We start from the raw sequence: 11,695 nt of genomic DNA, 5'->3' as shown, positions 1-11,695 counted from the left end.
AAGCTTTCCATGGGGGCAGGGGGGTCTTTAGGGAAGAGGAGGCCAGTGTAGTTGGGGAGGGGGCAGTGGAAGGGGTAAGCCAGGAGGGTAGGCTGGGCTGGATTGCATAGAGCCTGTAGGCTTGGTAAGGATTCTCAACCCTATTTCAAATGGGAAGGTTTTAAAGCAGGCTAAGGACATGATCTAGTTTAGGTTTCTCAAAGATTCAGCTAGCCGCTGTGACAGAGCGGACAGCAGTGGGACAAGGGGAGGCATGGATGGAGTTCTCATCTATTTTGAAAGCAAGGCTGAAAGAAGTTGCTGTCAGACAGGCCATGGGGTGTGAGAGTCTGAAAGGAGTCCGGGATGAGTTGAAGGATTTTGGCTGAGGCGCTGAATGGATCGGGGTGAATGGAAGTGGGAAGAGCACAGGAAAGCAGATCTTCCCGGCTGCTCCGGGGAGACGTGGTCTTCAGCCAGGCCTGGGGAAGAGAGGATTGACTCACGGGAAATACACTGTAATCAGGGTCAGTATTTTTGTGGCGAAGGATATTCCTTTTGCTTTCCTCCTGTTATCTGGATCCCACTTCTGCTGATAGGGGAAGCCCTGTGCCCCCTCACCTCCATTCCGAATCGCAGCCCACCCTCATTCTGCTTGTCTTCTCTGTTACAGTGGACAATGCACTTACAAAAAAAAAAAAGTCCCTTTTTTGAAAAGCCATATTACATATGTCTACTTGCATTCTTTGGTGGAAAAAAAGGTGACATTTTGGTATTCATTCTGGCCACAAGTGTAATATATGTTTATTACAAAAAAAAAATTTGGCCGAAACCGGTTTGGCTCAGTGGATAGAGCGTCGGCCTGCGGACTGAAAGGTCCCAGGTTCGATTCTGGTCAAGGGCATGTACCTGGGTTGCAGGCATATCCCCAGTAGGAGATGTGCAGGAGGCAGCTGATCGACGTTTCTCTCTCATCGATGTTTCTAACTCTCTATCTCTCTCCCCTCCTCTCTGTAAAAAATCAATAAAATATATTTTAAAAAAAAAATTGGAAAAGAGAAAAACAAAAAAATAAAGAACGACAACAAATAAAAGTTTGGAAAACTCAGAAAAGCACCAAAAAAAAAAAAAAAAAGTAACAATAATCATCCTGAATCCCAAACTCAGAGGCAATCACTTTTTTTTGTAATCCTCACCTGAGGATATATTTTTTCCCATTGATTTTTAGAAAGAAGGGAAGGAAGGGTGAGGAGGGAAGAGAGAGAGAGAGAGAGAGAGAGAGAGAGAGAGAGAGAGAGAGAGAGAGAGAAACATTCATGTGAGAAAGTTGCCTCCTTCACATGTCGGGGCTGGGATGAGTGAGGCCTGCAACCCAGGTATATGCCCTTGACTGGGAATCGAACCCGGACCCTTCAGTTCACAGTCCACGGGCTGACGCTCTAACCGCTGAGCAAAATCAGCCAAGGTCAATCACTCACTTTTAACACATCAGTTTGTGTCTTTCCTGACGCTCTTCCAACCACATCTACTTTTTAAAAAATTGGAACCATACCTTACATTTCAGTTCACAAATTTATAATGGAATGTTTGATTCCATGAGAGCAGGAGTTTTATTTAGTTTGTTCACTGCTATTTACTAGCGTATGGTAGTCACTCAATAAATATTTGTTAGAAGAATGGATTTTGTGACTGTTTTCGCTTGATGCAGTGTAACCATTTTCTGATATCATATGTATTATCTTTGCCGCCATTATTATTTTTTCACTGCAGACCAGCAGTGTGGTGAAGTCTCAGCAAGGTGTGAGGGAGGCACATCTTACACAAGAGCATGAGTACCCAATCATCACACTTACGAACTACAAAAAAATCTCTTTGCCATTATTTTTAATAGCTGCATACTATTTTGTCCTATGTGTATTTAACCCACTGCTGTTGATAATGAAGTTTTCTTGAATTTTTTATACTTTAGGTAACATCATACTGAACATCACTGAATATATTGTACTAGAGGCCTGGTGCACGGATTCGTGCACCAGTGGGGTCCCTCAGCCTGGCTTGTGGGGATCAGTGGACCTCCATGCAGTCGCAGCCCAGCCTTACCCGCCAGCTCCTCAGGTGGGAGGGGCATGCAGGGGAGTATTTACAGGAGAGGCTCGCCCCCTGAAGCTGTGCTCGCCAGCCATGAGCCTGGCATCTGGCGCCTGTAGGTCAGCTGAGTGGCTCTTTCATTGTGGGAGCGCACTAACCACCAGGGGGCAGCTTCTGCATTAAGCATCTGCCCACTGTGTGGGCAGATGGTCAGTGTGCAGCATAGCTACTGGCTGGTTGTTGGGTCATCTGGTCATCCAGTCGCTTAGGGTTTTATATATATAGATACTATTTCTGCACATTATTTCCTGAAGATAAATTCCTAGAAATAGAATTGCTGGATTGAATGTGCCCACTTAAAATTCTATACATTTTGCCAAATTGCCCTTCTACCCACCCCCCTGAAAGGCTGATCAATACCCATGTTCTCAGTCCTTTCCAGTGGAATCTATTATCATGTTTTTAACTTTGCTAACTTATAGAAAAAATTGTACCTTATTTTTATTGAATTGTTTTGATTACTTGTAATATTGACTAATTTTTGTTTATTAGCCATTTGTATTTTTTTCTGTATTGCTTAGTCATCATTTTGCCCCTTATTCTCTTAGGATGTGTTTTTTCTAATTGACTTGTAAGAGCTCCTCATACAATAAATATTTGAGGATTGCAAAATTTTAAAATTTCATGTAGTGTCTTCATTTAGTATTTGAGCTTCTAATCAATTGGTCTACTTCTGTGCTGGTACCACTTAAGTTTGTGTTATTAATTATTTATTGTGGCATTTTAATTTTTAGTATTATTCTCCTTTCAAAGATATCTCTTGGCCAGTACTATACATGTATGTTCTTTAAATCCATTTTTGTTAAGTTTAAACTTGAGATTGCATTAAATAGAAACAACTTTGGGGAGAATTGACTTTTTTTTGTTAATCCTCACCCAAGAATATATTTTCCATTGATTTTTACAGAAAGTGGAAAGGAGGAAGGGAGGGGAGAGAGAGAGAGAGAGAGAGAGAGAGAGAGAGAGAGAGAGAGAGAGAAACATTGATGTCAGAGAGACACATTGATTGGTTGCCTCCCATACTCACCCCAACTATGGCTGGGGATTAAACTTGCAACCCAGGTACATGACCTTGACTGGAAATCAAACCCATGACCCTTTGGTGGGTGGGCCAATGCTCCAACCACTGAGCACACCAAAAAAGAAAAATAATTGGGAATTAACAAGATATGTGCAGGATCTAGATGAAGAACACTCTAAACCTTTATAGAAGATGTAAAAGGACACTTCTGTGAATGGAGAAATGAACTCTATCCCTGGATTAAAATACTAAATATTGGCCCTGGCCAGTGTGGCTCAGTTGCACTGAAAAGTCACTGGTTTGATTCCAAGTCAGGTCACCTGCCTTGGTTGTAGACTCCCCAGCGGGTGTGCATGCAGGAGGCAACCAGTCGATGTTTCTCTCTCTCCCTCTCTTCCTCAAAATCAATTTAAAAACATATTTTAAAAATGCTAAATATTACAAAAATGTCAATTCTTGCCGGGGTCCAGCCCTAGGAGGTCCAGGGGTTCCCAAAGGTGTGGATGGAGTTGGCGAAGAAGGAAGGACACGGAGACAGCGTTCAGGTGATCAGCATAGCCAGGTTCTCCAGCCAGGTTCTCTAGCCTGGTTCTCCCTTTATTGTCCTGTTACATCTGTATATATACCATTTGATCCTATAAGCATGCCTCTATAATCACATCATGGTATGTTTTGGGTAACCTTCTACAGTTCCTTGTTTCATTTCCATAGTTTCTTATCTGACCTTTGCCAAAAATCCTGTCTCTATCTAGTTCTGTTGATTTTAATCTTGTCGAGGTTAATCTCTGTGTTCCATTACAAGGGCTATTCCAAGGTCACTGCTCTACTGATAGGCCACAAGGAAGTGACTGAGGAGATTATCCTACCCAGTAAAGGTTATGTCCTCCCAGCCCCGCTGCTTGCCTTCCCTGGGACTGCCCTGTGTCGGTGGGTCTCCAGGGGTATAGGCTTTGGTGCTTTCCCTGGTGGGCAGACCTCTGGGGATGTGGGCCCAAAAGTCCCAAATTTATTGCCAACAGTCTTAGTCCAAGTTCTTCATAAGTAGTACACGGTATTTCTGTTACACTAGGGGGGGTTACTGATTTATTCTCTTCCTTAGTCCTGTTAATCCCTAACTCCAGGAAAAAATCCTCACCTGGGGAAACAACCTTTCTCGGGGAGGTGGTCCCGGTTAAAACACATAGCGCTAAGAGGGGGAGCAAACATATGCCATATACGCCAGGTCCCTTGAAACATAAGCTGTGCAGATGTTTCTTCCCTGTAGCGACTGTGTTAAGCAGCAAGGATGGACTGGCTTCTGGCAAATTCTCACCCTGGCATCAGGCTTCTCCTTCGTTCAAAGGAGTGGAGGAGAAGGTGGGCACTAGGCCTCCCCACCATGGAAAGGAGTGGAGGAGGTGATGGGCATCAGGCCTCTCCTCCATGGAACGGGTGACCCTGTGGGTTTCGGGCTCTCTCTCCTCGGGTGTTGGTGGTTGAGTCACCGCCTTCACTCTTTACTCCTTGGTTTCTGGGAATTCACCCTCTGAAACTGTCCTGTTTTCCCCAAACACTTGGCCCAGCCTGTCCATCCTGGGTGTTTTACATTCTATTACCTTTTCCTTGTTTGGAAGATTTCATTCTACAGATTAAATATATAGTTTTTATATTCTTTTGAATGGGATTGGAGTTGTACAGCACATTTACGGGGGATGCACTGGTATTTTGGGTGGATTCCCTGCTATCATCACCAAGAGCTTGTGGTTGGTGTTATTCTATTTCCTTCCCTTCAGGGTTTGCCACCTGCACAAACCACAGGAGGCTGTAATGGCTTCAGGGAGGAGAGGAAGGACTCTGGTTGCTGGGCTCACTCACACTTGCCACCTTTACCCACTAAAAAATAGACTGGCTCCTGAATTCAATCTTCTCTTCCCAAGAAATTAACTCTTGCTTTCCTTTTTTTACATAAGAAATCCTCAACTCCTAATCTTGAGATTCTATTGAGAAACAATGTTGACTTGTTATGGATTCCTTTTTATATGATTACTATTGGCCCAGTGCACAAAATTCATGTACATTAAAGGGAATTAATTAGAGGAAATATTTTAATATTGCTATTTGCCCTTTCTCTATAATAGAAGTGTCAGAGATGAAAGAAAATTAGTAAAATGTATATGAAAATCTCCCTCCTGTCAGAGTCAGGGGCACGCCGTGGGACCCAGAGTCAAGTCCCCGCCCACCCACGTGCACCTCAAAATCGCATGAGACCCAGACCCGGCTGGACCCACCCCTGTCAAGCCCCTCCATGTGTGGGACGCAGCCTCAGGTCCCTTGTCAAGGCCCTCCAAGACCCTGGTGCAGCCTCAGGTTCCTCAGCCCGATGCCGGGGGCAGCGGGGAGCACGGCCTCAGGTCCCCCAACCCAGCACTGGGGCAGGGGGTGCAGCCTAGGTCCCTCATCAAGCCCTGCTGGGTGGAGGGTGTGGCCTCAGATCCCCCAGCCCTGGTGTGAGGGCACGAGGGCGCGAGGGTGCGAGGGCATGATGACCATTGGCATGTTAGCTCTTTATTATATGGGATTGCCAGTTTTTCTATTAATAAGTAGAATGGAAAGAACACAGGCTTAGGAGTTGGATGGCTTTGGGTTCAAATCTCTGACCTGAGGGATTTCAGGCAAGTTACTTCAGCTCTCTAAGCCTCAATATCCTCATCTGAAAAATTATGTATATTACAAGTGACCAAAAGCAGTTGTAACCTACTCAAGCCAGCTAAGGATTGACCAGAGGGTCAGTGGGGAGTAACTCCTGTGCTCCAGACGCAGGAATGCAGCTGGGCCTCTGCACACTGGGCTCAAGGGTGTGGGTGTAGTCAGAAATGAGGGCCATCGCAAGTTCAGGCTCCCCCGTGGGCTGGCTAAGCATCTTTACTTGGGGCTTGTCTTGAGATGCAATGTAAGAGACCCAGGAGGTCAGGCGTCCAGTAGCATTGATCCCTCTTCTAGTTTGGTTTGTTTGTTTGTTTATTTACTTACTTATTTTTGGATTGACTTCCTCCACCCCTCCCTGGTTCTATAGAGAACTCAACTATAAATTCCTCTGTTTCTCATCTCTGCATCTCTGGGCATATTTGCTTCATTTTTTATGTTCTCTGCACATGTGCCCTGACGACATAAAAGGACTAAAATTCTAATTTCATATTCCCAGGGAAGAGCTCAGGTGGGTTAGCTCTTGGGCCAGTTATGAAAGGGAATAGAAGTGGATGAATCATCAATGACCAGGGGACAGAGTCACATTGTGTGAATACGGCAGCTCCTATTGTAAAGTTGTGGATGGTGAAGGGGTTCAGAACAGGCCTCCCCCAAATGTGCCACTTTGGCATGTGAATTATTTTGAGCTGAAGGCATTCGTGACCTTGTGGGCTCACGAGAAACTTTTACCTCTCCCTTAAAGAACTTAAGTTAGGGGCCTTGCCCATAATAGGCATTATCACCATAAATAACTTAAGGCAGGACAAACTTCTATCATCCCACAGTGACCTTCCTCCCACCTGAAGCCCCAAGGCACCTTACCTCCTCCTTAGCTCAGAATGCCACATATATCTCATTTAACTCTGTCTCTGAACCTCTCGTGTATGTGGAGTTTCATACACACATATGTAATTAAATTTGGTCATTTTTTATTAATCTGTCTTGTGTTGATTTAATTATTTCCTAGGGAAAAAGAACCTAGTAGAGTAGAGGAAAGTTTCTTCTTACCCCTCAGTGGAGTGAAGGGCATAGTGAGGGCAACATTTTTCAAAGAAGCTGCTGCAGAGATAATCCTTATTACCTTAGATAATAATAAATAATGCTTATATCTTAGAGTTGCTGGGGTTAAAATATGAGCTCAGGATGCAATTCCACCTGGATGATGCTCAACAAATCTTTAAGTATTGCCCGGCACCCTGGAGATAGCTTCTCTTTTATTTTAATGTAATTCATCTTACACATTTAATCCATTTGTTAAAATTTCATTGAAAATTGTGTGCCTATTTTTATATCTGATATTGGCCTATGTTTTCAGTTGTTTAAAATATTGATGTCACACCAAGTTTTGGAATTCTCTATATTTACCTCATAAATGAATTGGATGACAAATAATGTTTCATATAGTTTTAAACAATTTATATAATACCGGGATTATTTATGTTTTCAAATTTTAAAAAATTCTCCCTAGGGGTAATGGAGTCAGAATGTCTGAGTTTCAGTTTGGTCTTCCTCTTAATTTGCTGTGAGAGCTGGAACAAGTCCCTGCCCCTCCATGGGCCTCCGCAGGGTTAGGGAGGACGGGACAGCTGGCCTAGATGTCTCGGCCCCACCCAGCTGGCCTTTCTAGGTGATCAGCCTTGGTCCTTGGGGTCATTTCTTTTAGGCAGAGGCCCCTCTGCACCTTTCTGGTGCCACCAGCAGATTTCTTTTCTTTTTTATTCATTGATTTGAGAGAGAGAGAGAGAGAGAGAGAGAGAGAGAGAGAGAGATTGATTTGTAGTTCCACTTATTTATGCATTCATTGGTTGATTCTTATGTGTGCCCTCACAGGGGATTGAGCCCGAAAGCGTGGTTACAGGACAACACTGTAACCACTGAGCACGGGCCAGGGAGATGCCACCACCTGCAGATTTCTAGCCAGTGGTTTCCCCCACCTTTGAAGTGCTTTGGATTGTGCTCTGTTTCTCCCTTAGCCCTGAGGGTGCTCTTCCAAGCACTGCTTTATTTTCCTCGCAGGTGATGCCCTAGGCCAGTGATGGCGAACCTATGACATGCGTGTCAGAGGTGACACGCGAACTCATTTTTTTGGTTGATTTTTCGTTGTTAAATGGCATTTAAATATATAAAATAAATATCAAAAACATAAGTCTTCAGGCCCATGGTGAATGTTATTAGTAGATCTGTGATTTTTCTCAGTTCTAAGATTGTTTTGCAGTCTTTATGTTTTTTCTCATAGGCGTAAATGGGACGCAGATTCCTTCCTTTAGTATTCAGTCAGTAGATCACAGATTTTCTTATTTCACATAATCTGTTATCTCTGGAATTCATGAAGGTGTAGTATCATTTTTATTAGACTGAATAAAATGGTATACCAGTGACCTTTTAATTACAGTTTTGATTTGACTGCAAAACTTTTTCCTCCTCTATGAGGAGATAGTGTCTGCTTTAAGCTGTAATGTTTTGCCATGTTGCAAAAAAGCCATAATAATAAATTAAATATTAAAAAAGCTTTTTCCTTTTTAAAAAAAATATATAAATCTTTGTTTTACTATGGTTGCAAATATCAAAAAATTTCTATATGTGACACGGCACCAGAGTTAAGTTAGGGTTTTTCAAAATGCTGACACGCCGAGCTCAAAAGGTTCGCCATCACTGCCATAGGCATTGTTTTTTTGGTTCCCTGTAATGAGCACTGAGAATGGGAGGTGTCCCGCCTGTCTCCAGGGGATGCACCTTGCTCTTCTGGGCCTTTTTGTCTTTGACTTCCCTGGCACCTGGCCCTCCTCCAGGGTTCCTCCTTCCATCACCTCTAAAAGGGTCTGCCTCTGCCCTGCTCCCCTCCTTCTTGAACATCTTCCTGAGATACATGGGTCACTCTGAAGGTCCTCACAGCTACCTCCAGCCCTGACCTCTCTGCTCAGGCCCAGCTCTGTCATCTAATGGCCACTAGAAAAGGGGAAGCCGGGCGCAGATGCCAAGAGACCTAGGAGGTGAGGAGTCCAGAAGCACTGACCCTCTACTCAGACCCTGCAGTTCATGCCGTGGGCAGGAACATCATTTTGACTTACCTAGTGATCTTCCCATGACCTGCTTCTCCCTGTCCGCACCCCAGGGCTCTGGAAATGGCTTCTTCTAGACTTTTGCTTGTTAAATGTCTATTCATTGTAGAAATTTTGGAAAATACAATTAAAGCAAAGGGGGGGGGGTCATATTATCCCACCACTCAGTGAGAACCACTATTAACTTTTTCCATGAATATGTAAATGCTTTTAAACATAATTGGAATCACCTTGAATGTACTGTTTTATAACCTGTGTTTTTCAGTTGGCCGCATGCCACAAACATCTCTCTGTGTCACTGTGCAATCTTCTGCATCATCATTTTTATGGGGAGCAGAGCATACACTATCCCATGAGTGTACAGAAGTGAATGCAGCTTTGTGATTGGACATTTGGCTACTTTCCAAGTTGGCACTATTGTAAATAATGTGACAATGACAATCCTCGTGAACAAGTAAGTCCTGCTTTTTTTTCTCCTTTGTGTGAATTCCTATGCGAACTGGCCAGTGGTAGTGAAAGGTTAAGAATTTGTTGAGGTTGTAACACACCTTGCCAAGCTGCCCTTCAAAAAGGGATTGCAGGTGGTCAGATCCTCAGATGCTCACACATTCTCCGACCTCTACCCTACTTTTATTGTTGAGATCATCTGCCCAAGCCCTGGGCTGAGCTCCCTAAGTGGCCACCCCGAGAACTAGTCTGGATTCTGGGTAAATGAGGATAGTGATGGCAGGGCTTGGGGCTTCCAGGTGAGTGAGGTGGGTTTATGGAATGTTGGTCTTCCCCCCTCTAACCAGGATCAGCACCCCTGTGACATGTCTGGGATGGCGGACTCCACCTCAGTCTTTGGAGGAAAGAGACACAAAATAGGTGGTGATATTCAGGCAGTAAGCTTCATAGTTCACCTAGGTGGGCAGCCAGGCAGAGAAGGGCAGCATCTCTCTCTCTCTCTCTCTCTCTCTCTCTTGGTTTTAATTGCCTGTCCATGTCCTTTGCTTATTTATCTTCATCTTCTTGATTTGTTACATGTCAAAGCCTTTTTCTGTGGCTGGTAGTATAAATATTTTTTGCAAGTTATCTATTTATCTTTAAAAATTTTTAATGGTGGTTTTTAACATGCAGACATTTAAATAGTCAGATCTTTTAATCTACTTGTCTTTTCCTTTGTGGTTTCTGCCTTCTTTGTTGTGCTTAACAAGATTTGCCCTACCTGCAGATGGTATAAAATTCATCTATTTTTTCTTCAAATTTTTGTGCTTCATTTGCAAAGCCTTACAAATGATGCATGTTTCCCACTAAATCCTGACCTTGTGATGGTGGGAGACATATGCATAGGTGTCTGTCTCCTCAGGGACCAGTGCTGGTGGCTTGGTCAGCCCTAACTCCCAACCCTGTGGACTCAGGGCAAATTCCAAGGCCTTCATCTTTGTCCTTCTATGGCTCTGGGGAAATCCCAGGAGCCCACTAGTTGTTTTATTAACCTTTAAAAAAACAAAAATAAACTAGTTGCTTGTGTCTGTCTGGTTGGCTCATCAGAGAATTTTTAATTAAAAGAAATCTCACATAAGTAGGTTAATTCGTGTCTGACAGCTGGGCAATGGAATTTCAATAGAGCAAGTGCACTCCACATGGGCAGGACCTTCTTCGCTTGGTTGTTCACAGCTACATCCCCAGTACATACACAATCAAAAATTTATTTTCTCACAGTTTTAGAGCCTGGAAGTCTGAAGATAAAGCATTGGCAGTGTTGGTTTCTGCTGAGGCCTCTCTCTTTGGCTTGCAGATAGCCATCTTCTTGCTATGTCCTCACGTGGCCTCTGCTCTGTGTGCATGCACTCCCTAGCGTCTCTGTCTCTTTTTATGATGACACCAGTCCTCTTGGATTAGGACTCCACTCACAGGAGCTCATTTAACCTTAATTGCCTCCTTAAGACCCTGTCTCCAAATATAATCACATTGAGAGTTAGGTCTTCAACATATGAATGAGGAGAAGACAATTCAGTCCATAGCACATATGTAAAATGCCAGAAATAATGCCTGGCACACACTAAACACTATATAAATGTTTTGTATTATTATTAGGAAACACACAAAATTGCACTGGCCATTATCCTTGGGGAATGAAATTACAAGTGATTTTAGTTGTTGTTGTTTAAGTGATTTTAGTTTATATTTTTCTGTATTTTAAAAAAAATATATTTTATTGATTTTTTCACAGAGAGGAAGGGAGAGGGATTGAGAGTTAGAAACATCGATGGGAGAGAAACATCGATCAGCTGCCTCCTGCACACCCCCCACTGGGGATGTGCCCACAACTAAGGTACATGCCCTTGACCGGAATCGAACCTGGGACCCTTCAGTCCGCAGGCCGACACTCTATCCACTGAGCCAAACCAGTTAGGGCTTTTTTCTGTATTTTTAAACATTTCTACATTAAATAGTTTTATTAATCGTGGGTGGGAGACACTACTATACAATAAAAGACATGGGTTGAACATTTGCTTATAACTCTTCAACCATTTCATTATATATTCAAAGACTGCTCTGATAGTGTTTCAAGTTCTTGGCTCAGCTCTCCAGATTGGTGGTTGTCAGAGTAAAGAGAAACAAAAGCCTGGCTCAGCTCACCTAGGCACACCGGCCAGAGCTTCCATCTCCCAGTGTGGCAGTGATAGGATGGGAGTGCAGCATGCTGTGTGCTCTGCCCATATTCACATCCTCTTGAGGGCTGGACAGACTGTTAGCAGTGGGATCATGAGTAGGTCAG

This window comes from Myotis nattereri (assembly GCF_964212035.1).
Source record: "Myotis nattereri genome assembly, chromosome: 5".
NCBI classification, from domain to species: Eukaryota; Metazoa; Chordata; class Mammalia; order Chiroptera; family Vespertilionidae; genus Myotis; species Myotis nattereri.
The sequence above is the reverse complement of the archived record's forward strand: the minus strand, read 5'-3'. Positions refer to the sequence as shown.